This window comes from Triticum dicoccoides, chromosome 5B (assembly GCF_002162155.2).
Source record: "Triticum dicoccoides isolate Atlit2015 ecotype Zavitan chromosome 5B, WEW_v2.0, whole genome shotgun sequence".
NCBI classification, from domain to species: Eukaryota; Viridiplantae; Streptophyta; class Magnoliopsida; order Poales; family Poaceae; genus Triticum; species Triticum dicoccoides.
Genome location: NC_041389.1, coordinates 269,891,139 through 269,917,120, shown reverse-complemented (window position 1 = coordinate 269,917,120; position 25,982 = coordinate 269,891,139).

Genomic DNA, 25,982 nt, shown 5'->3' with positions numbered 1-25,982 from the left:
CGCGGAAGCCATCCAACGCCGATCTGTATCAGTCCGCGGTGTGGTCCAGACATGATCTTTCCCGCAAACCGGAGACAAAAGTAGGGGAGGTTTGCGGGAGTCCGGACCACTCCCAAGCCCGCTTCTCACCGTCTTGGCCCACCAAAAAAATCCTCCCCCTCCCGCACGCGCTCTCGCCCGGCGCCAGCTGCCCGTATTCATGCTGCTGTAGAGCGCACCACTCCGCATTGAAGACGGCTCTGGGCGGACGCGACCTCTCACTGCCTCCGCCGATGAACCGGCGCGCTGGCCGAGGGCGCCGCCCGCTACACAACCGGCTAAACATGCCTCGTCGCCGCATTCATACACCTCCATTAACCCCGCGTGGAAGCCAAGAAACCTACTCCGACCACACCGTTCAGGAGCAGACCAGCGTTAAATGCAACATCGGCCAAACTCCTACCGTCTGCCCTCTATTTAAACGAGGGCAGACGCCGAGCAAGAATACACACCTCCGCCGCTCCTCCAATCTCCTCATTCACCACTCTTCTAATGGCTTTCGAAGAGCAGTCCTCCAACATACAAGCCAGCTGGGTGGCCCACCGAGCCCATCGGATATGAGTGAGGTAGCTCGCCGCTCCACCTCCCGCGCCTCACCCGATGGAGCAAGTTGCCGCCCAAGCCGTCTCGTGGTACAAAAAATTTCGCCTCCAGGCCCACTCGATGAGGAGTGGCGAGTTGCTCCACGCCGGCACGGTGGGGAGCACCACGACACAGGCGTCATCGCTACCGTCAACGACCCCACCTCCCGTGTCTGCGATCGCGCCTCCCATGCATGTGGCCGCGCCTCTCATGCATGTGACCACACCTCTCGTGCCTACAACCCCGCCATGCAGGAAGAGGAGGAAGCCCGATGCGCGGAGAGCGATGAGTCGGTGGCCGGTGCCTTCGCGTCTGCCGCCATCATCGAGGAGAAGTAGAACATGGGAGTCCGCTATCGCTTGGATCCCATGAAGGCCAGCGCCTAGGCGACACCGGCGTACACAACCGGTGTCTTGCCCGGTTCTTCTCTTTCAAGGACCTCCGTCGATCCCACATGGGCTTCAAGGAAGCAGAGGCGCCGCCTTCCCCTCCCGCTAAAGCATCAGCCAGGGGTTCCACTCCAATGAGTGGTGGGAAGCGAGTCGTCCTTTGTGCTGATGCATATAACTCTGGGGTGTTAGGGCATAATTCTCCCTTGGTGGTTTTGATGATTGTTGACAATGCTTTTGCAGACTAATTGTGTGCATTGAGCATTTAAGAGAATCTATCATATGGCACAAGACGATTTGAGCCCCTCGGAGATATATAGCGAAGACGGTTGTTTTTCTTGCATTTATTTTCGGTGGATTTGAGTCATAGGATCACCGTACTATTAAGAAGGGGTCCGCTTCGGAAAGGCTTGTGTGGTATCAACATGTACAGAGTCTTTTTGCACCCACTTTCCTTCCCGGCACTGGAGCTTTTCCTATCTTATGCATGGGCTTACTAAAGGCATGTAAGCGGTAGTACCGCTCCAGCAGTACTACCGCAGTTCTCTGCTACTAGCACTTCCGCTTATTTTTAGCGGTATCTAAATGTATGGTAGTTGGGCGGTAGTTCAGGGTGGTAGTACCGCTTCCATGGTATTGCGGCTCTGACTAGCACCCCACTACCACAGATCTACTGGGCTTCTGCTAGCACAGTGGAAGTACCGCTTCTACAGAACGGTAGTACCGCTCCGGCGGTACTACTGCTGATTCTCTACTGCTTGAAGTACCACTTACTTTACGACTTATGTACTGCTCTGTCCTTCGAGCGGCAGTATCGAGCGGTAGTACCGCTCTGTGCGGGACTACCGCACTGTCCTACTCTACTACCGGAGTTTCACATGCTCGCTCAACACCACGCGGTGGTACCGCTGGTGGGAGCGGTAGTACCACTCTGGCGGCACTACCGCCTCTCTGACTTGCTCAGTTGCACGTGTAGACCGGAACTTCCATTCCAGCAGAAGTACTGCTCGCCCGAGCGGTACTACCGCTTATGCATGGGTTTGGAGTGCGTAACGGTTGGATCTTTTCCCCCATTATAAAAGTGATTCTTCTTACCCAAGTGGACTTACCTCTTTTGCTCCAAAAGCTCCTTTGTTGCTCAAGCTCCATTCCGCCTGTTCTCTCTCCCTAGCCAACAACTCTTGTTGATTTTGTAGGGTTTGATTGAGAGGGCCCCTATCCACACTTCGACCAAGATATATTTGACTCCCCCAACTAATCCCTAGAGGATCTTGTTACTCTTGGGTATTTGAGCATCCTAGACGGAAAGGTCACCTCGGAGCCACAATCCATTTTGGTGAAGCTTCGTGGTGGTGTTGGGAGCCTACAATTCGGTTGTGGAGATTGCCCCAACCTTGTTTGTTAAGGTTCGGTAGCCATCTTCAAGGGCACTACTAGTGGTATCACGATATCTTGCATTGTGCGAGGGCGTGAGGAGAATATGGTGGCCCTAGTGTCTTCTTGTTGGGGAACGTTGCATGGAAAACAAAAAAAATTCTACGCACACGCAATGATCTATCCATGGAGATGCATAGAAACAAGAGGGGAGAGTGTGTCTACGTGCCCTCGTAGACCGTAAGCGGAAGCGTTTAACAACGCGGTTGATGTAGTAGAACTTCTTCGCGCTCCAACCGATCAAGTACCAAACGTACGACACCTCCGCATTCTACACACATTCAGCTCGGTGACGTCCTCCGCCTTCTTAATCCAGCAAGACGGCGAGGTAGTGGATGAGTTCCGACAGCACGACGACATGGTGACGGTGATGATGAAGTGACCTCCACAGGGCTTCGCCTAAGCACTACGAAAATATGACCGGGGGTGTAAAACGGTGGAGGGGGGCGCCACACATGGCTAGGCAATTGCCTGTTCTGTGCTAGGCGCCCCCCTCCCACATATATATAGGTGGGAAGGAGCAGCCAAAGGAGGCACCCAAGTAGGAGGAAATCCTACTTGGAGTCCCTCCCAAGCCGCGCTCCCTCCCTCCCTATAGGATCGAAAGTATGTCTAGAGGGGGGGTGATTAGACTACTTGACCAAATAAAAACTTATCCTTTTCCCAATTTTAGTCTTTGGCAGATTTTAGCTATCTTAGCACAAGTCAAGCAATCTTAACACACTTCAAGCAATCATGCAAAGAGTATATGAGCAGCGGAAAGTAAAGCATGCAACTTGCAAGAATGTAAAGGGAAGGGTTTGGAGAATTCGAACGCAATTGGAGACACGGATGTTTTTGTCGTGGTTCTGATAGGTGGTGCTATCGTACATCCACGTTGATGGAGACTTCAACCCACGAAGGGTAACGGTTGCGCAAGTCCACGGAGGGCTCCACCCACGAAGGGTCCACGAAGAAGCAACCTTGTCTATCCCACCATGGCCGTCACCCACGAAGGACATGCCTCACTAGCGGTAGATCTTCACGAATTAGGCAATCTCCTTGCCCTTACAAACTCCTTGGTTCAACTCCACAATCTTGTCAGAGGCTCCCAAGTGACACCTATCCAATCTAGGAGACACCACTCTCGAAGAAGTAACAAATGGTGTGTTGATGATGAACTCCTTGCTCTTGTGCTTCAAATGATAGTCTCCAACACTCAACTCTCTCTCACAGATTTGGATTTGGTGGAAAGAAGATTTGAGTGGAAAGCAACTTGGGGAAGGCTAGAGATCAAGATTCATATGGTAGGAATGGAATATCTTGGCCTCAACACATGAGTAGGTGGTTCTCTCTCAGAAACAGCAAGTTGGAAGTGTAGGTTTATTCTGATGGCTCTCTCCACGAATGAATAGGAGGTGGAGGGGTATATATAGCCTCCACACAAAATCTAACCGTTACACACAACTTGCCCAACTCGGTGGGACCGAATTGGGGAACTCGGTCGGACCGATTCAGCAAATCTAGTGACCGTTAGGATTTTCGGTGGGACCGACATGCAACTCGATAGGACCGATATGTTTAGGGTTAGGGCTTAACATAATCTCGGTGAGACCGATTACACAAACTCGGTGGGACCGATTTTGGTAATAAGCTAACCAGGGAGTTGGTCAGGTAAACCCGGTGGGACCGATTCGCTCATTTCGGTGGGACCGAAATGTTACGAAAAGGAAACAGGGAGTTTACATTGCAATCTCGGTGGGACCGATCGCTCATCTCGGTGGTACCGAAACGTTACGAAGGGAAACAGAGATATTACAATCCCATCTCGGTGAGACCGAGATCCCTATCGGCGAGACCGATTTGCCTAGGGTTTGTGGCAGTGGCTATGACATCTGAACTCGGTGGCGCCAGATAGAAAGAATCGGTAGGGCCGAGTTTGACTTTTGGTTTAGGTCATATGTGGATGTGAGAAAGTAGTTGAGGGCTTTGGAGCATATCACTAAGCACTATGGAGCAAGAAACTCATTAAGCAACACCTCATCCCTCCTTGATAGTATTGGCTTTTCCTATAGACTCAATGTGATCTTGGATCACTAAAATATAGAATGTAGTGTCTTGAGCTTTTGAGCTTGAGCCAATCCTTTTATCCCTAGAATTTTGAGGGGTCCACTTTTCTCATCCATGCCATGCCATTCATTGAGCTTTTCCTGAAATATTCATCTTGGAATAATGTTAGCTCAATGAGCTATATGTTGTTAGGAATTACCAAAACCACCTAGGGATAGTTGCACTTTCAATCTCCCCCTTTTTGGTAATTGATGACAACATATTGATCAAAGCTTCGACAAATGATAATAAGAGTGAAAAATATTGTCGCTTTGAGAAGTATGTGATAAGCAAGAGCTCCCCCTAAATTTGTGCATAGTTTAAGATTTGCTTTGGACTGCAAATGCACAAGGAGTTAGGCTCATGGGTTACTCTTCCATGTCACATACATCTTGGTGGAGCGCTCAAAATGATAATGATTGAATACATGCACTCATCACCAAGCAAAGTGAATGATCATATAGAGATAAAAAGGATAATGTCATCCAACAAGCATAAATGTAGCATATGATCAAACACATGATCATCCAAGTATCACACAGACATAAAGTATCTCAAACAGGCAAATAATGTTCAACCACCAAAGCAAGAGAGAACAAAAAGCAACACTCTCTCTCGAAGCCTATGATCTATACATTTTTCTCCCCCTTTGGCAACAAGTTACCAAAAAGTTCATAGAAAATGCATAGCACTAAATCGTCTCTCAGGCTTGATCTTCAGGTGGTGGTGTAGAGATGGCTCCTTGGACGAAGACTTTAGTAGATGTGGATGGAGCTGTAGGAGTAGGTGCTGGAGCTGGTTGCACTGGAGTTGTAGCTAGTGCAGATGAAGTGGCTCTGGTGTCTGTCACTAGCACTGCAGCTGGTCTCTGAGCTCTAGGCACTCTGGCAAATGCATCAGTGGTTGTCTTGCCCTTCCTCTCCTGCATATCATCCTGAAGCTGCTCAACAACAGACTATATCTCAGTTACCTTCACATCCAAGTCATAGAACTTCTGCTCCATGATCCTCTCCAGGCTCTCCTGGTTTTGAGTCAAGGTGGCCAGCCCCTTCTCAATCCTCAGAGTGGATGCAATCAAGTAGCCAAGCTGATCTTGTTTGCTCTTCAAAAAGTACTGAGATGCCTCTTCCATTGTTGGCATCTTGGTAGCCTTCTCTATCCTTGCCTTCTCCTTTTTTGCTTGAGCATGCATAGAAGATGGTTCATCTTCATCCATAACCACTTGGTTGTCCTCAAAGTCTGGATAGATAGGCATGTGATCCTTGTCCAACAAGTATGTGCCAGTGCCCATCTTGGAGTTAATCAGCTCCTGGATCTGTGGGGCATACCCACAACTTCTCTTTTGGTCAGATGTTGTCCTCTTGATAGTTTCAACTACAAGGCTCATGACCTTGAACTTCTGTGGCACATCAAAAAAGTGTAGCAGATTTATTGCATGGCCTCTGATCATGTTGTGATCACCTGACTTGGGAAAGAGAGTGTGCATGAGGATCCAGCTGATGGTTGGCAGTCCTGACAGAAGGTAATGTACTGATCCAAACTTGTGTGTTTCAACAGCAGCATCTGGGATCTCCTTGTACATATGTGCCATAGAATTGTGATCCATCTTCTTCTTGGTATAGACATCCAAGTCATCCTCTTTCTCCTTAGGTGCATTGATCAGATTAGCCCATTCTTCAATTGATGATTGGTACCTAGTACCTTCAGACATCCATACTATCCTGCCATCTGGATAGAAGTGTACTTTGGAGTAGAATTGCATTATGAGCTCATCATTCCACTTTGTGAGCTTCTGCCCAACAAAGTCTACCACTCCACAAGCACTGAAACTGTCATACACACCAGGATAGTGTTCTTCATTCTCCTTCATGTAGGTCCAGTCAACCCACCTCATGTCACATACTATTGGCTTCTTGTCCATCAACACTGTCTCATAGAAATCATGTTGTTCCTTTGTATGGAACCTGTAGTCAACAACATTCCTCCTCCTGACTGCATAAGGATCAGACAACCTCTACTGTCTGAGGCCTGCATCCTTTCTCAGCTTCATGTTCTCAGCCATAGGATGAGCATCATTATGATATGGAATTTTTGGCTTCAATTTTCTCAAGACATGGTCTTCATCATCTTCCTCTTCAGCAACAGTTTCAGGCACTGTGGCCTTGTTCTTCTCAGCAGCAGATATGTTCCTGGTATTCCTCTTAGGTGCAGTCTTGGGCTTGGAGGTAGCTTTGGGTGCTTCTTTGGGCTTTGATGAAGCAGCCCCTGACCTGATAGCATCACCCATAAGCTTCTGAGCCTTGGGTGCTGGTGCAGCAACCTCTTCTTCTTCTTCTTCTTCTTCTTCTTCTTCTTCTTCTTCTTCTTCTTCTTCAGAGTCTCTCCTCATAGAGGGATTGCCAAGAACTTTGGTAGTAGTGGTTCTGACTCTCTTTTTCTTTTTTTCTTGGCCAACAGCTTCATCTTCTGACTCAATAGTAAACTTCATGGTTTCTCCAGTGGCAACCTTCCTAGGTTTGGAAGTGGGAATCCTTCTTGCAGGTGCCTTCTTCTGCACTCCTGGCTTAGTGGCTACAGCTGAGCCATACTCCTTTTTGAGCACCTTCTTCTTGGAAGTGGCCTCATCCTCAATTGCCACATAGTCTTCATCCTCAGATTATGAGGTTTTCTTCTTTCTGGCCCTGGTGGCAGCTTTGGGTAAGTTGCTTGGGATGCTCCTGCTACCCTCATCAGAGCTGCTAGAGGGACTAGTGCCCTCACTCATTTGAACCTGCTCCTATGACTTGTTCTGGCTGTCACTTTGATCAGACATATTGCAAACACTGACTGCAGACTCTGAGAATAGATATAGATGAGATAGAGTGGATGAGCATCACAAAATACAGAGGTTTTTGCAAAAGACTGAGTCAAAAACTTAGTTTTAGTTTTCCATAGAAAGCATTTCGGATCAAATGATTTGTAAACTCGGTGATACCGAAGCAGCTTTTGGAACCTAAACTAGTGAACTCGGTCAGACCGAGTCACAGTTCGGTGGCACCGAGACTGCTAGGGTTTCACAAAGTCCTGAACTCGGTCACACCGATTTGCAATTCTCGGTCAGACCGAGAATCACATGTGCAATGGCCTTAGCCGAATCGGTGGAACCGAGTTTTACAACTCGGTGGGTCCGAGATGGTTTCGGCGGAAACCTAACCCTAAATTTCCAATTCATCTCTAATCTACGGAGTGTTTTGACAAGATAGGATAGTTTCAATCGTGGCAAGATTCATGGCGAACACAATGTGCTAGGAATCAGACGGGGATAGCACAGTGATCGAGTCCATACCCTAGTTCAGCGATGAACTCGCTACGGCCGCAACAGCGGGGATGATTTCCGTTGACGGCGGCGGAGACCAGCGACTGGAGGTAGCTGGCGACGAGGAGGACGATCCGGAGACCCTGGAGGTAGAGCGGGCTACGCGCGGGCGAAAGAGTTCGGAGAAAGTTTCCAAATTTTTGCCCTGGGTATATATAGCCCGACCCTGTCGGTGTGACCGAGTGGAACAACTTGGTGGCACCGAGATGCATAACTGCTGACAGTTATAGCAACTCGGTGTGACCGAAAAGTTCAAATCGGTTGCACCGAGGTTGAAAACCTAGATCGACTTAGTGATCTCGGTATGACCAAAATGGAAGAATCGGTCAGACCGAAACGCACAAAGAAGTTTTGGAAGTTTAAGTCTATGACGAATTGGGGACTCCGAGTGCTCCTCACATAGAGTGGTTCGAATCTGACTTGATCAAATTTTGTGATGTAGCATGAATAGAGTTTGAGACAAGAAAAGCATAGATAGCTAGAGAAGGTTCTTAAGCATTCTTGTCCATCCACTTGGCAAAAGAAAAAGAAACCAATCAATCAAAGCAACAAGTGGATGTCCTCGAATGAGTAAAATATGCAACCAACATGCTCACACAATAAAATAGCAAATGAAATATGTGTCAAAGCATGCACAACCAATTCTAGCATCTATCAAGCAATTTGCGATGACTAGGTCATCTATATATATGAGTATATTGACTTAGGAGTCAAATGAGAACATTTGATCATAGGTCATACTCATCGTTTAAGCTCAAGTGGGGTTACCACTTTTACATAATGCATTGATGTGTTCACACCATTAGAGTTGGTTTGACTCAATTCTTAGAGTAAAGCTCCCCCTAGATGTGAGATCCCCCCTTAGAGGGATGAACTAACCTTGGGTTTTGTCGATGATGACTTCATGTAGGTGTTGAAGATGTGGATGCTCAATGTTGATGAAGATCATTTGGAGCAATCCTTGGAGTGAGTTGCACTTTCAATACCTAAACGGGTTAGTCCCACAAGGAACAAACAAGGATATCCATAGACATAGAGTGATGCACACATAAGATGATGTCTATGAAAGCATTAGGTTACCTTGTCCCTTGTCTTACCAACAAGAGGGTTTGTGACTCCTTGAATTAGTGCAAGATGTGAAAGTTGATTGCACTTGTTGCCAAAATGATATGAGTGAAATATGTTGGCGGAGTCACCCTCAAGAACTCTCTAGTTATTCCTCTTCAGGATCCACATCATCTTGATGGGAATCCTTGGAGTTGTAGTCGTACTTGATGAAGTAGAGCTTGACGTAGCCTTGGGAACCCACTTGACCAAGGCCTTTGGAGCTTCTTCAAATGCATCAATCTCTTCTTGAAGCTTATCCTTGCCTTTTTGCTTGTGGTCTTGTGGTGGATGATCATCTTGAGCTTGTGTCCCCTTGAAGGAACTAGGATCATACTTCTCTTGTTGAGGAACAAACTTCATCTTGGAGTATTGATCTTCTTCCCACTCAACTCCATTGGCATTGACATGTGGTGATTTAGGTTAGGTATTAATTATACCTTCAGAGCCGGACTAGCACCGTTGATGTAAATGTATTGAAATACATCATGTCTATATGAAAATATGGCTTAATCCGTCATGTTTATATGGAATCCGGTCGCGTTATCACGAATTTCATCCGATTGGTATGAGTTGTTGTGAAAATGTATGCAACTAACATTGGATGGCTGCCTCCCACATCCATGTCCACGGACTGCCCCCCCCCCTTGTCTGTGGACGAATGCGGAGGGTTTTTGCGATTGCCGTTGGAGATGCCCTAACAGTAGAACAAGGAAATTGCAGAAAGCACTAACTATTGGTGTTGATTTTGTGCAAAACATCTACTCTACAGGTTTGTTGCACAGAACACCACATATTGGTGTAATATGTTGCAGCTAGGTCTAGTGAAATGATCGATATGGTTGACTAGAGGGAGGGGGTGAATAGGCAACTACCAATATTTAACTCTTTTGATCAATTTAGGCTTGACAATAAAATAGGTTGTCTAGATATGCAACTAGGTGGACAACCTATATGACAAGCACAATAACAAGCTCACAAGCAAGCATAAGATACAAACATAATATAGCTTGCACAAAGTAAAGCGTAGAAATAACCACACGTGGAGTCGATAAAAATGAGGATGTGTTATGAAGTTCCCTCCCTTTAGGTGGAGGTACGTCTCCATTGGAGCGGTGTGGAGGCACAATGCTCCCCAAGAAGCCACTAGGGCCACCGTATTCTCCTCATGCCCTCGCGCAATGCAAGATGCCGTGATTCCACTAGTGGTTCCTCTAAAGGCAGGGACCGAACCTTTACAAACAAGGTTGGGGATCTCTCCACAACTTAATTGGATGCCCCAATACCACCACGAACCTTCACCGCAATGGATTGTGGCTCCTAGGTGACCTATTCCATCTAGGGTGCCCAAACACCCAAGAGTAAGAAGATCCACAAGGGATTAGTTGGTGGAAATCAAATATCTCTTGGTGGAAGTGTAGATCGAGGCCTTCTCCTCAAAACCCTAGAGCAACTACAAGTTTTGTTGGCCAGGGAGAGAGATCGGGCGAACATGGAGCTTATGGCGACACTGGATCATGGGGAATAAGAGGTAGGTCTTCTTGGGGAATAAGACCCCCTTTATATAGGAGGGACAAATCCAACCTTATCCGCCCACAAGTCGCACACAAGTGGTACTACCACTTAGTGCGGTAGTTCAAGCAAACGCCTGCAAGTATATGCATACATGAATGACAGTGCCGCCAGAGCGGTACTACCGTCCTCACCAGCGGTGCTACCGTTAAGTGTCTCATGACATAGAGAAGCAACAGTAGTACAAGGTGGGTAGAACAGAAGTGCCGCACCAAGCAGTACTACCGCCATACTACCGTTCTACTACTGTGAATGTGGAAATCGGTTACAGAAACACTCGAATAAGTGGAAGTGAGTGCAGTAGTAGAAAACGGAAGTACCGCTCAAGCAGTATTACCTCCCTACTATCGCTAAATCTCTTAGGCTACAAAGAGTCTGTGGTAGTGGGGTATGTTGGAAATATGCCTTGGAGGCAATAATATTGTATTATTACATTTATGTGTTCATAATTAAAGAGTTTATATTCTATGCTATAACTGCTATGATCCTGGGATATGCGATTTAGTGGAAAACTCATATGCACGCGGGGAATGATAAACGATTAAATAAAGGGTTCCTAGTAATGCATCTAGGACTAGCTCAAGTGTTGTTCCTAATCACGTTTTTTCGGATATTATGATATTGTTAAGTGTAAAATGATAGTCCTAAAACAACATTGAGATTATGACATTGGAAGAACGATCATATTGAATCAACCCAAACTTGTATATTATGAATTGAGTTTATATCGTTTCTAATCAATTGTAATAATGCAGAGTGTTATCGTGTGATTTTGCTCCATAGACCATGAGAGTATCATAGTCACTTCTTACTATACGGTGGACTTTAGGGTTGCTCAAACGTCACTTGTAACATGGTGGTTGTCGGTGTCAAAACCGGCGGATCTCGGGTAGGGGGTCCCGAACTGTGCGTCTAGGTGGATGGTAGCAGGAGACAAGGGACACGATGTTTTTACCCAGGTTCGGGCCCTCTCGGTGGAGGTAAAACCCTACTCCTGCTTGATTAATATTGATGATATGGGTAGTACAAGAGTACATCTACCACGAGATCAAGGAGGCTAAACCCTAGAAGCTAGCCTATGGTATGATTGTTGTTCGTCCTATGGACTAAAACCCTCCGGTTTATATAGACACCGGAGAGGGGTAGGGTTACACAGAGTCGGTTACAATGGTAGGAGATCTACATATCCACATCGCCAAGCTTGCCTTCCACGCCAAGGAAAGTCCCATCCAGACATGGGACGAAGTCTTCAATCTTGTATCTTCATAGTCTTGGAGTCCGGCCAAAGATGATAGTTCGGCTATCCGGACACCCCCTAGTCCGGGACTCCCTCAGTAGCCCCTGAACCAGGCTTCAATGACGACGAGTCCGGCACGCATATTGTCTTCGGCATTGCAAGGCGGGTTCCTCCTCCGAATAATTCATAGAAGATTTTGAACACCAGGATAGTGCCCGGCTCTGCAAAATAAGTTCCACATACCACCGTAGAAAGAATAATTTATAGAAGATTTTGACATCACACCACGGCCAAGCCTTTATTCAAATTGTTTTTATTGTTCCACCTCAGTGCGTTTAGCAAAGTGGTTTCCTTGGCACGTCTTGTCAAAGCAGAGATCGTGTCCCCTTATTCTAGGATTCTCATCAATACGGGCGTGGGTAACCCAACCGTGCCATTGATTACGATGCTTGGGAGATAAGCGAGTTTTACCAGGCTGGTGGGGACGGATAGTTTCGTCCGCCCATATATAGGGGGATAAGGATCCACCTTTTTACCTACGCCTTCTTCCTTCTTTGCTTATCCATTTCCACGCACTCGAGCTCCAACGCCCAAGCCCGCACATCTCGCCTCAACCTTCCCCAGTCATGTCCGGAGCGGGAGGCAAGTGGATGGCCTCCTCTGTCACGGAGGGGCACATCGAAAAGTTGAGGAAAGCCGGATACCTGCACAACGATATTGCGCACCGGCTTCCAGACGAGGGGCAGCTCGTCCCCACCCCCAGGCCCCATGAGAGAGTGGTGTTCCTTCCCCATTTCCTCCGCGGACTGGGCTTCCCACTCCACCCATTTGTCCGGGGACTCATGTTCTACTACGGCCTGGATTTCCATCATCTGGCCCCGAATTTCATCCTCAACATCTTAATGTTTATCATTGTGTGCGAGGCCTTCCTCCGCATCAAGACCCACTTCGGCTTATGGCTGAAGACTTTCAATGTCAAGCCGAAGGTAGTGGGCGGCCAGCAGGCGGAGTGCGGAGGTGCCATGGTGGGCAAGATTCCCAACGTCACATGGCTCGAGGGCTCCTTCGTGGAAACCATCAAAGGGTGGCAATCGGGGTGGTTCTACATCACCAAGCCGCGTGACCCTGAATGGGCAGCGACCCCCGAATTTAGATCTGGCATCCCCACGCGGCTCACCTCCTGGAAAAAGAAGGGCCTGACATGGGGTGCTTTAGAGGAGCTGACCGGACTCCAAACTTGCGTCCAAGACCTTGTGAACAAGAAGACCAAGCTCGTCAACGTGGTCCAGGTCATGCTCGTCCGCCGGATCCTCCCATGCCAACAACGGGCCTTCAACTTGTGGGAGTTTGATCCGGCACAGCACCAGACCTTGAGCAGGCTCTTCGACACTACGTACGAAGACGCCTGGAGGGTGCTGTTCAAGGGCGCCGAATCTCCCGCATCCGCTACCGAGGATCGCGGATTCAGCTCGCAGCGGCAAGCCGGTGAGGTAAGCTATTTTACCCTTTACGGGACACTTGTTTTCCATAGTTTGACTCTATGAGGGATCTAAACTCCCTTTACCTTTGACAGGCTTGGCAGAAGAAGTCCGGGCAGGTTAACTGTCCGGCTCCCTTGCCAGAAGACCCAACGGATGCCCGATTAACGGGACTGCTGGCTCCAGCGCCTTACGTGGTGCCGGAGAAGAAGGCCAAGAAGAAGGCCACGGGAACTCGGAGGAGTTCCCGGCGCCAGGTGTTATCGGACTCACCGTCCGATGACTCCGAGGCGGACTCCTCCCGCGAAGATGAGGAGGATAAGAAAGAGGCCTTTCCCCCAGCGGGGGGAGAAGAAAGGAAGGCTTCCCCAACGGAGGAGGCCGAAGGGTCCAAGAAGGGAAGGACCCTTCCTCCGGACTGTTCCACCAACGCCGACGACGGCGAAGAGGAGTGGCCTTCGAGGGTCAAGCCCCTGGCGAGATCGTAAGTGTCCGGATTCCAGAATAACTCATGATTTTTCTTCCATCGCATAGTGTCTTCTAACGCTGAATACCACCATGTAGCCTGCCCAAGGACAATCTCCCCGCTTCGTCGAGCGGCTCCTTGGGCTCATCGGATGTGAATAGCGCTTCACTTCCGACTGCCTCCTCCCCCCGTGATGCAGACAACGCTGAGGTGGGGTCCCAGAAGGGGCCCAGCCAGGAGGAGGAGGCCTCGGAGGTGCCGCAGGGCAACCTCCCGGACTTTGGACCGGACTCCGCACCGGAACCTTTAGTGGTTCCGGAGTCCGGCGGGCGGCCCCTTCGTAGGAAGGGCGAGACTGCAACGCCGGTGACCTCCGTCCAACCGGAGGCGCCGGATAACTTGCTGGAGGCGCGCAACGGCGCTTCCATCGACGAGGAGCACCGCACTGTCATGAGTGCGGTGATTCAGAAGGTTCAGTCCGCCAAGAGTGGGCTGACCGAAGCCTGCACCAGCCTTCTAACAGGCTTTGAGGTATGTGATTAAGATATGTAAAAATAGTACCGCATAGACAGTTGCCCCTGATGCTCAGTTTGGTGTTCGGAAAGAAAAGCCGAACTAAGGATCTAAAAAGATATACGCAGGAGTCTAACACAAATATGTCAATATGGGAATGCAGGCTGCACTGCTGACCTCTGCCGCACTGACTGCGGAGGTTAATGCCTTGAAGCAGAGCCTCGAGCGGTCCGAGAACGAGCTCGGCCGTGCCAAGAAGCAGCTCGAGGACAAGGAAGGTAAGTAATACCTTATTAAAGTAATACCTTATAGAAAAGGATTTGGTTGCAAAAAATGACAGGGATAACATGAGTATTGCAGGGGCCACGAATGAGGTGGCGACCCTGAAGGAAGCGGTGTCCGAGGCCGAATGCAATGCGGTCGCGGAACGCACCGAGCGGGAGAAGCAGGAGGCGCGGGTGGCGGAGGTGCGGCAAGAGCTCCAGGCTCTCGTGGAAAAACACGAGAGTTTGGAGCGTGACTCAAAGACTCGAGAGTCCGAGCTCGCCTCGGCTCTTGAGAGTGCCAAAGCCGCTAAGGCCGAAGCCCAGAAGGCCCTCCAGGATATTGAGGAGATAAAAAAGATAGCGGCGGGTAAGGCATTCTTCATGCAAAGCAAGCATGTGAAAGTGAATTATTTGTTACTTACCCGGATTCGGAGCTCTCCAGGAGCGTTCGCAGATCTGCCCCGTAGTGCGTCCGATGCTGCCGCATTCTACCGGGCCGAGGAGGGGAGCTCGACGGAGAAGGTATTCTGGTCTCAGTATGCTGAGGCCGAACATCCGGTGCCCCTGAGCGACCAGCTGAAGCAGCTGGTCGAGCTCCACAAGGTGGACGAACAGGCCATGAAGGGCCTTGTAGTTCGGCTGTGGCCCAAAGAAGCCATACCTGGGAGCGACTTTGGTCTGGTGCGGCGGCTGGTGGACGCCTGTCCATGGATTGAAGTCATCAAGCACTCCGTCTGCATTGAAGGTGCCCATCGGGCCCTTGCCCGTGCTAAAGTGCACTGGGGCAAGATGGACGCTGAGAAGCTTGTGACGGACGCGCCACCGCCAGGAAAGGAGTATCGCATGCCCGAGATGTATTATAAGGGTGTCCTGAAGGGTGCCCGCCTTATAGAGGGTGAATGCTCCAAAGATGTAATTTTTGAGTAGACTTGCATTTTGTTATCCTGTGTGCTTAAAACTTGTTCATATGCGCTAAGCAACGCTTGTTAATTTAAAATATTACCTTCTGTGCGGCCGTTTATCAAATTTGAGAGATGGCAAGTCGTTGGCTTCAGCCCCCATGCCGCGAGTGCTGGGGTGTTCGGGATAAACTTGAGCGCTCTTTTTCCCATTTTTGGGTCCTTCGAGGGAGGCGCTCAACACAACGAACGAGGCAATCGGACTTATAATGCTTGAACACTCCCACTTAGCCATAGAATTCTATAATTTTAAATTTCGGCGAAGCCCCTAGTGTTCGGAAGGCCGAATTCGGGGTGCTATCCACGCCTGGGGCCGGACAAAGCCGGCTCCTCGCTCTAAGCGGCATAAGTCTTTAGGGACTCGAAAAAACCTCTCGAACAGCGACCGGCTCTCGCCCCATCATGACGGTCAGTTTTAGCTTTCTCCACATAGGTGCTCAACCCAGCTCAACTGGGGCACAATCGCAGTGGTTCTCCCAGTGCTACCTTAGCCGATATAACGGAACGTAAGGTACCAAAACATGGGAGCCGGGCAAACCCAACTATTGACCCAAGACATGATTCGGAGCCGATGCATATAATGCTATAAGTTCGGGGTGCCACACTTGTGAAAGTGTTTGGACTTATCACACCATACTCTGGGGAACTTAAGCCCCTGGTGTATTTGGCCGTACCAAAGCGTACGGGTGCAACATGTCATAAGTGAACATATATAGATAAAAAAAGGAATGCAATGATAGGCAAAAAGCGATGCAATGTTCATTCAAAAAATACTGCAATGAAAGCAGAACGATACAAATAGTGCGATAAGCAAGGGATGGGACTATTTAACATGTCCCCCTCCAGGGGTAGGCTGCAGAATGGTATGTAAAACAGGTATAATGCTCGTAATGGAGACCACCTGGATACTCGACGTAGCTTTTCTGCTTCCCTAGCTGTTGCATCGTGAATTCGGCAAGTCTACTACCAGACAGGGCTTCTGGAAAACGGAGTCCTGTGAGTAAGAAGAAAGAAAAAGAAGAATGACACAATTGGGAGCCCCTGGTGTGGTTGAGCTGCATTCTGGGCATGCCGTGGTCCTGCCCCTCCCCCCGTGCCCATGGTATCTCCAGAGCGTAGTTATGTACGCGTGGTACTGGTCTCGCGATTTCGCAAGGGCTGGGGTTGGGGCCACATTGCTACGCGTGCTTGGAACGTGCCAGGTGGTCTTGTTGTAGGTTACTCCGGCCGCGCTTGACGGTGTTCGGCCGCTTAACAGCCGGACTCGAGAATTTCCTTAAGAGGCTGCTTTGTATTTCCGCCGCGAGAGCCGATGTATGCTCCTCTGTTTGAAGAGAGCATTCGGTGTTTCCGTTGACCGTAATGACTCCTCGAGGGCCTGGCATCTTGAGCTTGAGGTATGCGTAGTGCGGCACCGCATTGAATTTTGCAAATGCGGTTCGTCCGAGCAGTGCATGATAGCCGCTGCGGAACGGGACTATGTCGAAGATTAACTCCTCGCTTCGGAAGTTATCCGGGGATCCGAAGACCACTTCGAGTGTAACTGAGCCTGTACAATTGGCCTCTACACCTGGTATGACGCCTTTAAAGGTCGTTTTTGTGGGTTTAATCCTTGACGGGTCTATGCCCATCTTGCGCATTGTATCCTGATAAAGCAGGTTCAGGCTGCTGCCGCCATCCATCAGGACTCAGTAAGGTGAAATCCGTCGACGATTGGGTCTAGAACCAATGCGGCGAAACCGCCATGGCGGATGCTAGTGGGGTGGTCCCTTCGATCAAAAGTGATCGGGCATGAGGACCACGGATTGAACTTTGGGGCGACTAGCTCCATCGCATATATGTCCCTAAGTGCACGCTTCCGCTCCCTTTTGGGTATGTGGGTTGCGTATATCATGTTCACCGTCTGCACTTGTGGGGGGAAACCCTTTTGTCCTCTATTGTTCGGCGGCCAGGTCTCCTCCTCGTCATCGCTATGCAGCCCCTTGTCATTATTTTTGGCAATTAACTTGCCTGCCTGCTTGAACACCCAACAATCCCTGTTGGTGTGATTGGCTGGCTTTTCGGGGGTGCCGTGTATCTGGCACAAGCGATCGAGTATTCGGTCCAAATTGGACGGGCCCGGAGTATTTCTTTTGAATGGCTTTTTCCGCTGACCGGGTTTAGAGCCTTTGAATCCGGCATTGACTGTCGTATCTTCACTATTATGGCCGTTAATGCGGCGCTTGTGCTTATTGCGACGCGACCTGCCATTGTTGTCCTTGGTATCCAAACTACCAGAGTTTTTGGTCAGGTTGTTACTACGAGCTAGCCAGCTGTCCTCTCCCACGCAGAAGCGGGTCATGAGTGATGTGAGGGCTGCCATGGATTTTGGCTTTTCCTGTCCTAGGTGCCGGGCAAGCCACTCGTCGCGGATGTTATGTTTGAAGGCTGCAAGGGCCTCTGCATCCGGACAGTCGACGATTTGATTTTTCTTAGTTAAGAACCATGTCCAGAATTGTCTAGCCGATTCATATGGCTGCTGAATTATGTGGCTTAGGTCATCAGCGTCTGGTGGGCGCACATATGTGCTCTGGAAGTTATCAAGGAATGCGGCTTCCAGGTCTTCCCAACACCCAATTGATTCTACTGGCAAGCTGTTGAGCCAATGCCGAGCTGGTCCTTTAAGCTTGAGTGGGAGGTATTTGATGGCATGTAGATCATCACCGCAGGCCATGTGGATGTGAAGGAGATAGTCCTCAATCCAAACCGCAGGATCTATTGTGTCGTCGTATGATTCAATGTTTACGGGTTTGAAACCCTCGGGGATTTGATGATCCATTACCTCGTCTGTGAAGCATAGTGGGTGTGCGGCGCCTCTGTATTGGGCTATATCGCGACGCAGCTCAAACGAGCTTTGTCTACTGTGTTCGGCCTGGCCGGAATTGCTGTATCCGGCGTGACGGTTGTCGTCACGTATCGTGGGGCGCCCACGCGATCCGTAGATTGATCTTGTTTGTCTTGCCTTATCCTCCAATATGTCTCGTAAGTCCGGCGCATTCCCCCGTGGCTTTGTACTTTTCAAGCGACGCCGGGGTACGGCTTTAGTGGAGGGCCTAGAGGCCTCTCTGTCGCGGCCACGAGGTGGCCGGTCGGCCGTATTGTGCGCTGGTGATGTAGGTTTATGTGCTTCCTCCTCTAATCGGGGTAGCAGCTTGCGTTTGGGGTAGCTTTTGGAGGGGCATTCGAGTTCATACTCTTCGGCCGCAAGGACTTCAGTCCATCTGTCGGCTAGCAAATCTTGGTCAGCTCTAAGCTGTTGCTGCTTTTTCTTGAGGCTGCTTGCCGTGGCCATAAGCCTGCGTTTGAAACGCTCTTGTTCGACGGGATCCTCAGGCATGACAAATTCATCGTCATCGAGGCTTGCCTCATCTCCGGAGGGAGGCATATAATTATCGTCCTCTACCTCTATGTCTGCCGCTCTCTCATGAGGGCTGGCTTCTCCATCCTCCTGTGCTGAATCTTGTTGGAGGGGGTTGTCTTCGGCACTGTCCGGGGTGTTATTGTCTCCGGTGCCGGAATCTCCATTTTTGCTGTGGCGGGATTTAGAGTGGCGCCGCTGATGCCGGCGCTTAGGCTGTTTCTTGGAGGGGTCATCCTCCGTTGTTCCATCGCCATTCCCATCCTTTGGGATGTCCACCATGTATATGTTGTATGACGAGGTGGCCTTCCAGTGCCCTGTAGGCGCTAGTTCTTGGTCGTCTCCGGCATCGTTGTCCATACCGTCGATGTCTTCGGAGTCGAAGTCTAGCATGTCGGTTAAGTCATCGACAGTGGCTACGAAGTGGGTGGTGGGTGGGCTTTGAATTTCTTCTTCGTCCGCATCCCAACCGTTCTGACCATGATCCGGCCAGGGCTCTCCTGATAAAGAGAGACACTTTAGCGAATTCAGGATGTCGCCGAAAGGCGAGTGCTCAAAGATGTTCGCAGCGGTGAACTCCATGATCGGCGCCCAATCGGGTTCAATTGACAGGGGCGCGGAAGGTTCGTGGTCCGGAGAGGAGTCCGACACCTTGGAGTCACGAGCTTCACAAGGGACAGGGTTGGTATTCGGCTCTATCGCCGTAGAGGTAGCAGCCCCCGAGGCGGTGTCCAGCCACCCATCCTCGATCGGCGCAGTCGGTTCCGAGCTAAGGGTCAGAGCGGACTCTTGTGCGGCCTCCAGGGCACTGTCCGGCAGCAGAGCTAAATCATGCCCATCGTGGCAGTGCGGCGCGCTCGGCTGTGGCTCGAATCCGTCGAAGATCAAGTCTCCGCGGATGTCAGCCGTATAGTTCAAACTTCCAAATCTGACCTGATGGCCAGGGGCGTAGCTTTCGATCTGCTCCAGATGGCCAAGTGAATTGGCCCGCAGTGCAAAGCCGCCGAATACAAAGACCTGTCCGGGGAGAAAAGTCTCACCCTGGACCGCGTCGTCGTTGATGATCGAAGGAGCCATCGAGCCTATAGGTGATGACATAGAGGAACTCTCAATGAAAGCACCAATGTCGGTGTCAAAACCGGCAGATCTCGGGCAGGGGGTCCCGAACTGTGCGTCTAGGCGGATGGTAAAAGGATACAAGGGACACGATGTTTTTACCCAGGTTCGGGCCCTCTCGGTGGAGGTAAAACCCTACTCCTGCTTAATTAATATTGATGATATGGGTAGTACAAGAGTAGATCTACCATGAGATCAAGGAGGCTAAACCCTAGAAGCTAGCCTATGGTATGATTGTTGTTCGTCCTACGGACTAAAACCCTCCGGTTTATATAGACACCGGAGAGGGCTAGGGTTACACAGAGTCGGTTACAATGGTAGGAGATCTACTATCCGCATCGCCAAGCTTGCCTTCCACGCCAAGGAAAGTCCCATCCGGACACGGGACGAAGTCTTCAATCTTGTATCTTCATAGTCTTGGAGTCCGGCCAAAGATGATAGTTTGGCTATCCGGACACCCCCTAGTCCAGGACTCCCTCAGTGATCATAACAACAACTTATAGGCTCATCGGGGAGTTTGACAAGGGACTAGATAGCTCGAGAGTGGGACTTGCTCCTCCGATGATGGAGAGATATTATTAGGGCCCTCTCGGTGTGATGTCATCCATCATTGTCTGGCCAAACACGGGCCACAGGGATGCCGGAACACGATAATAAGAAAGAAGAACAAAACCGGTGCTGAGGATAACGCTATAGTGAGCATGTGGCGACTCAGGAGGATACTGATGCACCCCGGGTTTTGTGAAGTATAACGAAGCTAAGGGAACATCACATGATAACCAAAGGTTCACTCGAATATCATTTATGTGCTCCTAGGGGTCAATATGGACGTCCACGGTTCCGCTATAGGTCATTGAACGAAGGGGTTTCGCTCATGTCTATGAGTTATGCTAGTTCTTGAGCTTGCATTGGTTTTTCCCTTGAAGAGGAAAGGGTGATGCAACAAAGTAGAGATAAGTATTTCCCTCAGTTTGAGAACCAAGGTATCAATCCAGTAGGAGGAACACACAAGTCACCAATGGTTGCACCTACACAAACAAACAAATACTTGCACCCAACGCGATAAAGGGGTTGCCAATCCCTTCACAGTTACTTGCAAGGATGAGATCGGATAGAGATAGGAATACAAGATAAATAAAAGTGCAAAATAAAGTAAAGGTAAATAAATTGCAGTAAGGTATGTTTGGGCTTTTGGTTTTGTAGATCTGAAAATAATACGGTAGAAATAGATCCGGGGGCCATTGCTTTCACTAGAGGCTCCTCTCTTGAAAGAACACATCTGGTGGGTAAACAAATTACTATTGAGCAATTGATAGAAAGGCGCAAATTTATGATGATATCAAAGGCAATGATCATGAATATATGCATCACGTCCATGACAAGTAGACCGACTCCTGCCTGCATCTACTACTATTACTCCACACATCGACCGCTATCCAGCATGCATCTAGTGTATTAAGTTAACAAGAACAAAGTAATGCCTTAAGAAAGATGACATGATGTAGAGGGATAGATCCAATCAATATGAAATAAACCCCATCCTTTTATCCTTAATGGCAACAATACAAATACGTGCCTCGCTACCCCTTCTCACTGTGTGAGGATACCACAAGATTGAACCCAAAACAAAGCACCCTTCCCATTGCAAGAAAAATCAATCTAGTTGGCCAAACCATATCAATAGATCGGAGAGAAATGCAAAGCTATCTTAATCATGCATATAAGAGTTCAGAAAAGACTCAAATAATATTCATAGATAATCTGATCATAAATCCACAATTCATCGATCTGAACAAACGCACCACAAAAGAAGATTACATCAAATAGATCTCCAAGAACATTGAGAAAACATTGTATTGGAGATCAAAGAGAGAGAATAAACCATCTAGCTACTAGCTATGGACCCATAGGTCTGTGGTAAACTACTCACACATCATCGGAAGGGCAGCAAGGTTGGTGTAGAGGCCCTCCGTGATCGAATCCCCCTCTGACAGAGTACCAGAATAGGTCTCTAGATGGGATCTCACAAGGACAGAAAGTTGCGGCGGCGGAAACGTATTTTTGGTGTGCCCTCTGGTATATGGGGAATATTTGGATATTTATAGAGCTGAGATTAGGGTTAGAGGAGCCACGAGGGTCCCACAAGCTCATAGGGCGCCCCTAGGGTGCGCCTAGTGAGCTTATGGCTTGCCCGTGGACCTTCTGGCCTCCTCCCGAAGCTTTCTAGTTGTCTTCTGGCCCAAGAAAAATTGTCAAAAAGTTTCGTTCCGTTTGGTATTGATTTTCTGTAAAAGACAAAAACATGAAAAAAACAACTACTGGCACTGGGCACTAGGTTAATAGGTTAGTCCCAAAAATGATATAAAATAACATAATAATACATATAAAACATCGAAGATGGATAATATAATAGCATGGAACAATAAAAAATTATTGATACGTTAGAGACGTATCAAGCATCCCCAAACTTAATTCTTGCTTGTCCTCGAGTAGGTAAATATAAAAATAGAATTTTTGATGTGGAATGCCACATAACATGTTTATCATGTAATCTTTCTTTATGTGGCATGAATATTCAGATCCATAAGATTCAAAACAAAAGTTTAATATTGACATAAAAACAATAATACTTCAAGCATACAAACAAAGCAATCATGTCTTCTCAAAATATTATGGGTAAAGAAAGTTAACCCAACAAAATTATATAATGTTGTCATGCTCTATCTTCATAACACAAAGTATTTATCATGCACAACCCCGATAACAAGCCAAGCAATTGGTTCATGCTTTTAACGCTCTTAAGCTTTTTCAACTCTCAAACAATACATGGGCGTGAGCCATGGATATAGCACTATAGGTGGAATAGAATATGATGGTGGAGGTTGTGTGGAGAAGATAAAAAGGAGAAAGTCTCACATTGACGAGGCTAATCGATGGGCTATGGAGATGCCCATCAGCTGATGTCAATGCAAGGAGTAGGGATTGCCATGCAATGGATGCACTAGAACTATAAGTGTATGAAAGCTCAAAAGAAAACTAAATGGGTGTACATCCAACTCGCTTGCTCATGAAGACATAGGGAAATTTGTGGAAGCACATCATTGTAATACATAAGCCAAGTTCTATAATGAAAAATTCCCACTAGCAATATATGAAAGTAAAAAAATAGGAGACTCTCTATTATGAAGAACATCATGCTATTTTGAAGCACAAGTGCGGAAAATGATAGTAATGTTATCCCTTTTCTCCTTTTCTCTCCTTTTTCTTTTTTTCTTTTCTCTTTTTTATTTTGGGCTCTTTGGCCTCTTTTTTATTATTCAAGTTCGGCGTCTCAATCCGACTTGTGGGGAAGTCATAGTCTCCATCATCCTTTCCTCACATGGGACAATGCTCTAACAATGATGATCATCACACTTTTATTTACTTACAACTCAATACTAGAACAAAAATATGACTCTATATAAATGCCTCCAGCCGCGTACCGGGATGTGCAATGATCTAGCGTGACATGTATAAAAATATGAATGATGGCCAAGCCACAAATACTATGTCAACTATATGATCATGCAAAGAAATATGACAATGATGGTGTGTGTCATAATAAAATGAAACAGTGGATGTTGCATGGCAATATATCTCGGAATGGATGTGGAAATGCCATAATATGTAGGTATGGTGGGTGTTTTGAGGAAGATATAAGGTGACTTATGTGTGATAGAGCATATCATATCACGGGATTTGGATGCACTGGCGAAGTTTGCACCGACTATCAAGGTGAGAAAGGGCAAAGCACGGTATCAAAGAGGCTAGCAATGGTGGAAGGGTGAGAGTGCGTATAATCCATGGACTCAACATTAGTCATAAAGAACTCACATACTTATTGGAAAAGTTTATTAGCCCTCGAAGCAAAGTACTACTAAGCATGCTCCTAGGGGGATAGATTGGTAGAAAAATACCATCGCTCGTCCCTGACCGCCACTCATAAGGAAGGCGATCAAAAATAAATGGGCCAGTTGCATTTCTATCCCTAACTTAAACCATGTATTAAGATTTGCCCCTAATTTTGAAGCCTGCTCAAATTTGCCCCTCTGCCATTAGGTGCCATTACATAAATGCCCTTCTGCGCCATTACCGTCTGGTCAACGGGCTTTGATCGTGCTGGAAAAAATAGCAAAAAGAATCTAAAATTTTGTGGGATCGAAGATACTCATGTGCGCAAGGTGCATGCAAATTTTCGTGCTATTTGGAGATTCCAAGAGCTCGTGGCGTGGAAAAATAGTTAATCTGTATACGTGTGAACAACAAATTTGAAATAAAATAGCAAGAGAATTCAAAAAAAAATATGAAATGTTTTGGCATCAAAGAGGCTTGGGTGCACAAGGTTCTTGCAAGTTTTTGTGATCAAATGACATGCGAGGAGCTCTAGCAAAAACACAAACAAAATAGTATTTTTCATAAGTTTTTCCCGAGCCAAATTTTGTTTTTTCTCCACAAGCTCCTACAGTGTCCAAACACAACAAAAATTTGCATGCACCTTGCGCAGCCAAGCCTCTTTGCTGCCAATTTTTTTTCATATTTTTTAAATTTTCTTGCTATTTTTTGAATTTACTATTCATAGGCGTACATATTTACTGTTTTTCTTTGCCACGAGCTCCTGGAATATCCAAACAACACGAAAATTTGTACGCATCTTGCAAACCTGAGTATCTTTGATTCTGTAAAATTTCAGTTTTTTTAAATTTTTTACTATTTTTTTAGGACAGTCAAAGCCCTTTGATTGACTTTGACCGGGCGGTAACGACACATAAGGGCATTTCTATAAGTGCACATAACGGCAGAGCTGCAAATTTGAGCAGGCTTCAAAATTAGGGGCAACTATGAGTAGTGGGTTCCAGTTAGGGACACAGATGTAAAAGACCCAAAATAAATCATGCTCTAACGTCATCGCATAACGAGGGACCATATGTGCATGCTTCGGGGATCACAAACCTTAACACAAATATTCTTACTAAACCACAATTATTCACTAGCATGACTCTAATATCACCATCTTTATATCTCAAAACAATGCAATGAATCAAACTTCTCATATATTCAATGATCTTCATGAAAGTTTTTGTTATATCCCTCTTGAATACCCATCATATTAGAACTAAATTCATAACCTAAGCAAATTGCCATACTATTTTTAAGACTCTCAAAATAATATAAGTGAAGCATGAGAGTTCATCAATTTTTTCAAAATAAAACCACCGTAGTGCTCTAAAAAGATATAAGTGAAGCACTAGAGCAACTACCTAGCTCAAAAGGTATAAGTGAGGCACATGGAGTATTCTAATAAATTCATGAGTAATGTGTGTCCCTCTCAAAAGGTGGTACAACAAGTATGATTGTGGCAAACTAAATAACAAATACTCATATAACAAGACTCTCGAAGCAAAACACATATCATGTGGTGAATAAAAATATATCCTCAAGTAATTTACCGATGGATTGAAGACAAAAGTGGGGATGCCATCCAGGGCATACCCAAGCTTAGATGCTTGGTTGTCCTTGAACATTAACTTGGGGTGCCATGGGCATCCCCAAGCTTAGGAACTTGCCACTCCCCTTATTTCATATTCCATTGAAACTTCACCCAAAACTTGAAAACTGCACAACACAAAACTCAACAGAAAACTCGTGAGATCCGTTAGTGAAACAAAGCAAGTAACCACTTTTAGTTACTATTGTAAACTCATTCCAATTTTATATTTGCAATATATCTACTATATTCTAACTTCTCCATGGTTCATACCCCCCAATACTACCCATAGATTCACCAAAATAAGCAAATAGCACAATGAAACAGAATCTGTCAAAAACAGAACAGTCTGTAGTAATCTGGACTTTAGCCAAACTTCTCTAACTCCAAAAATTCTAAAAAATTAGGACAATGTAGGAAATTTATATATCAATCCTATGTAAAAAATTCAGATCAAAATCAT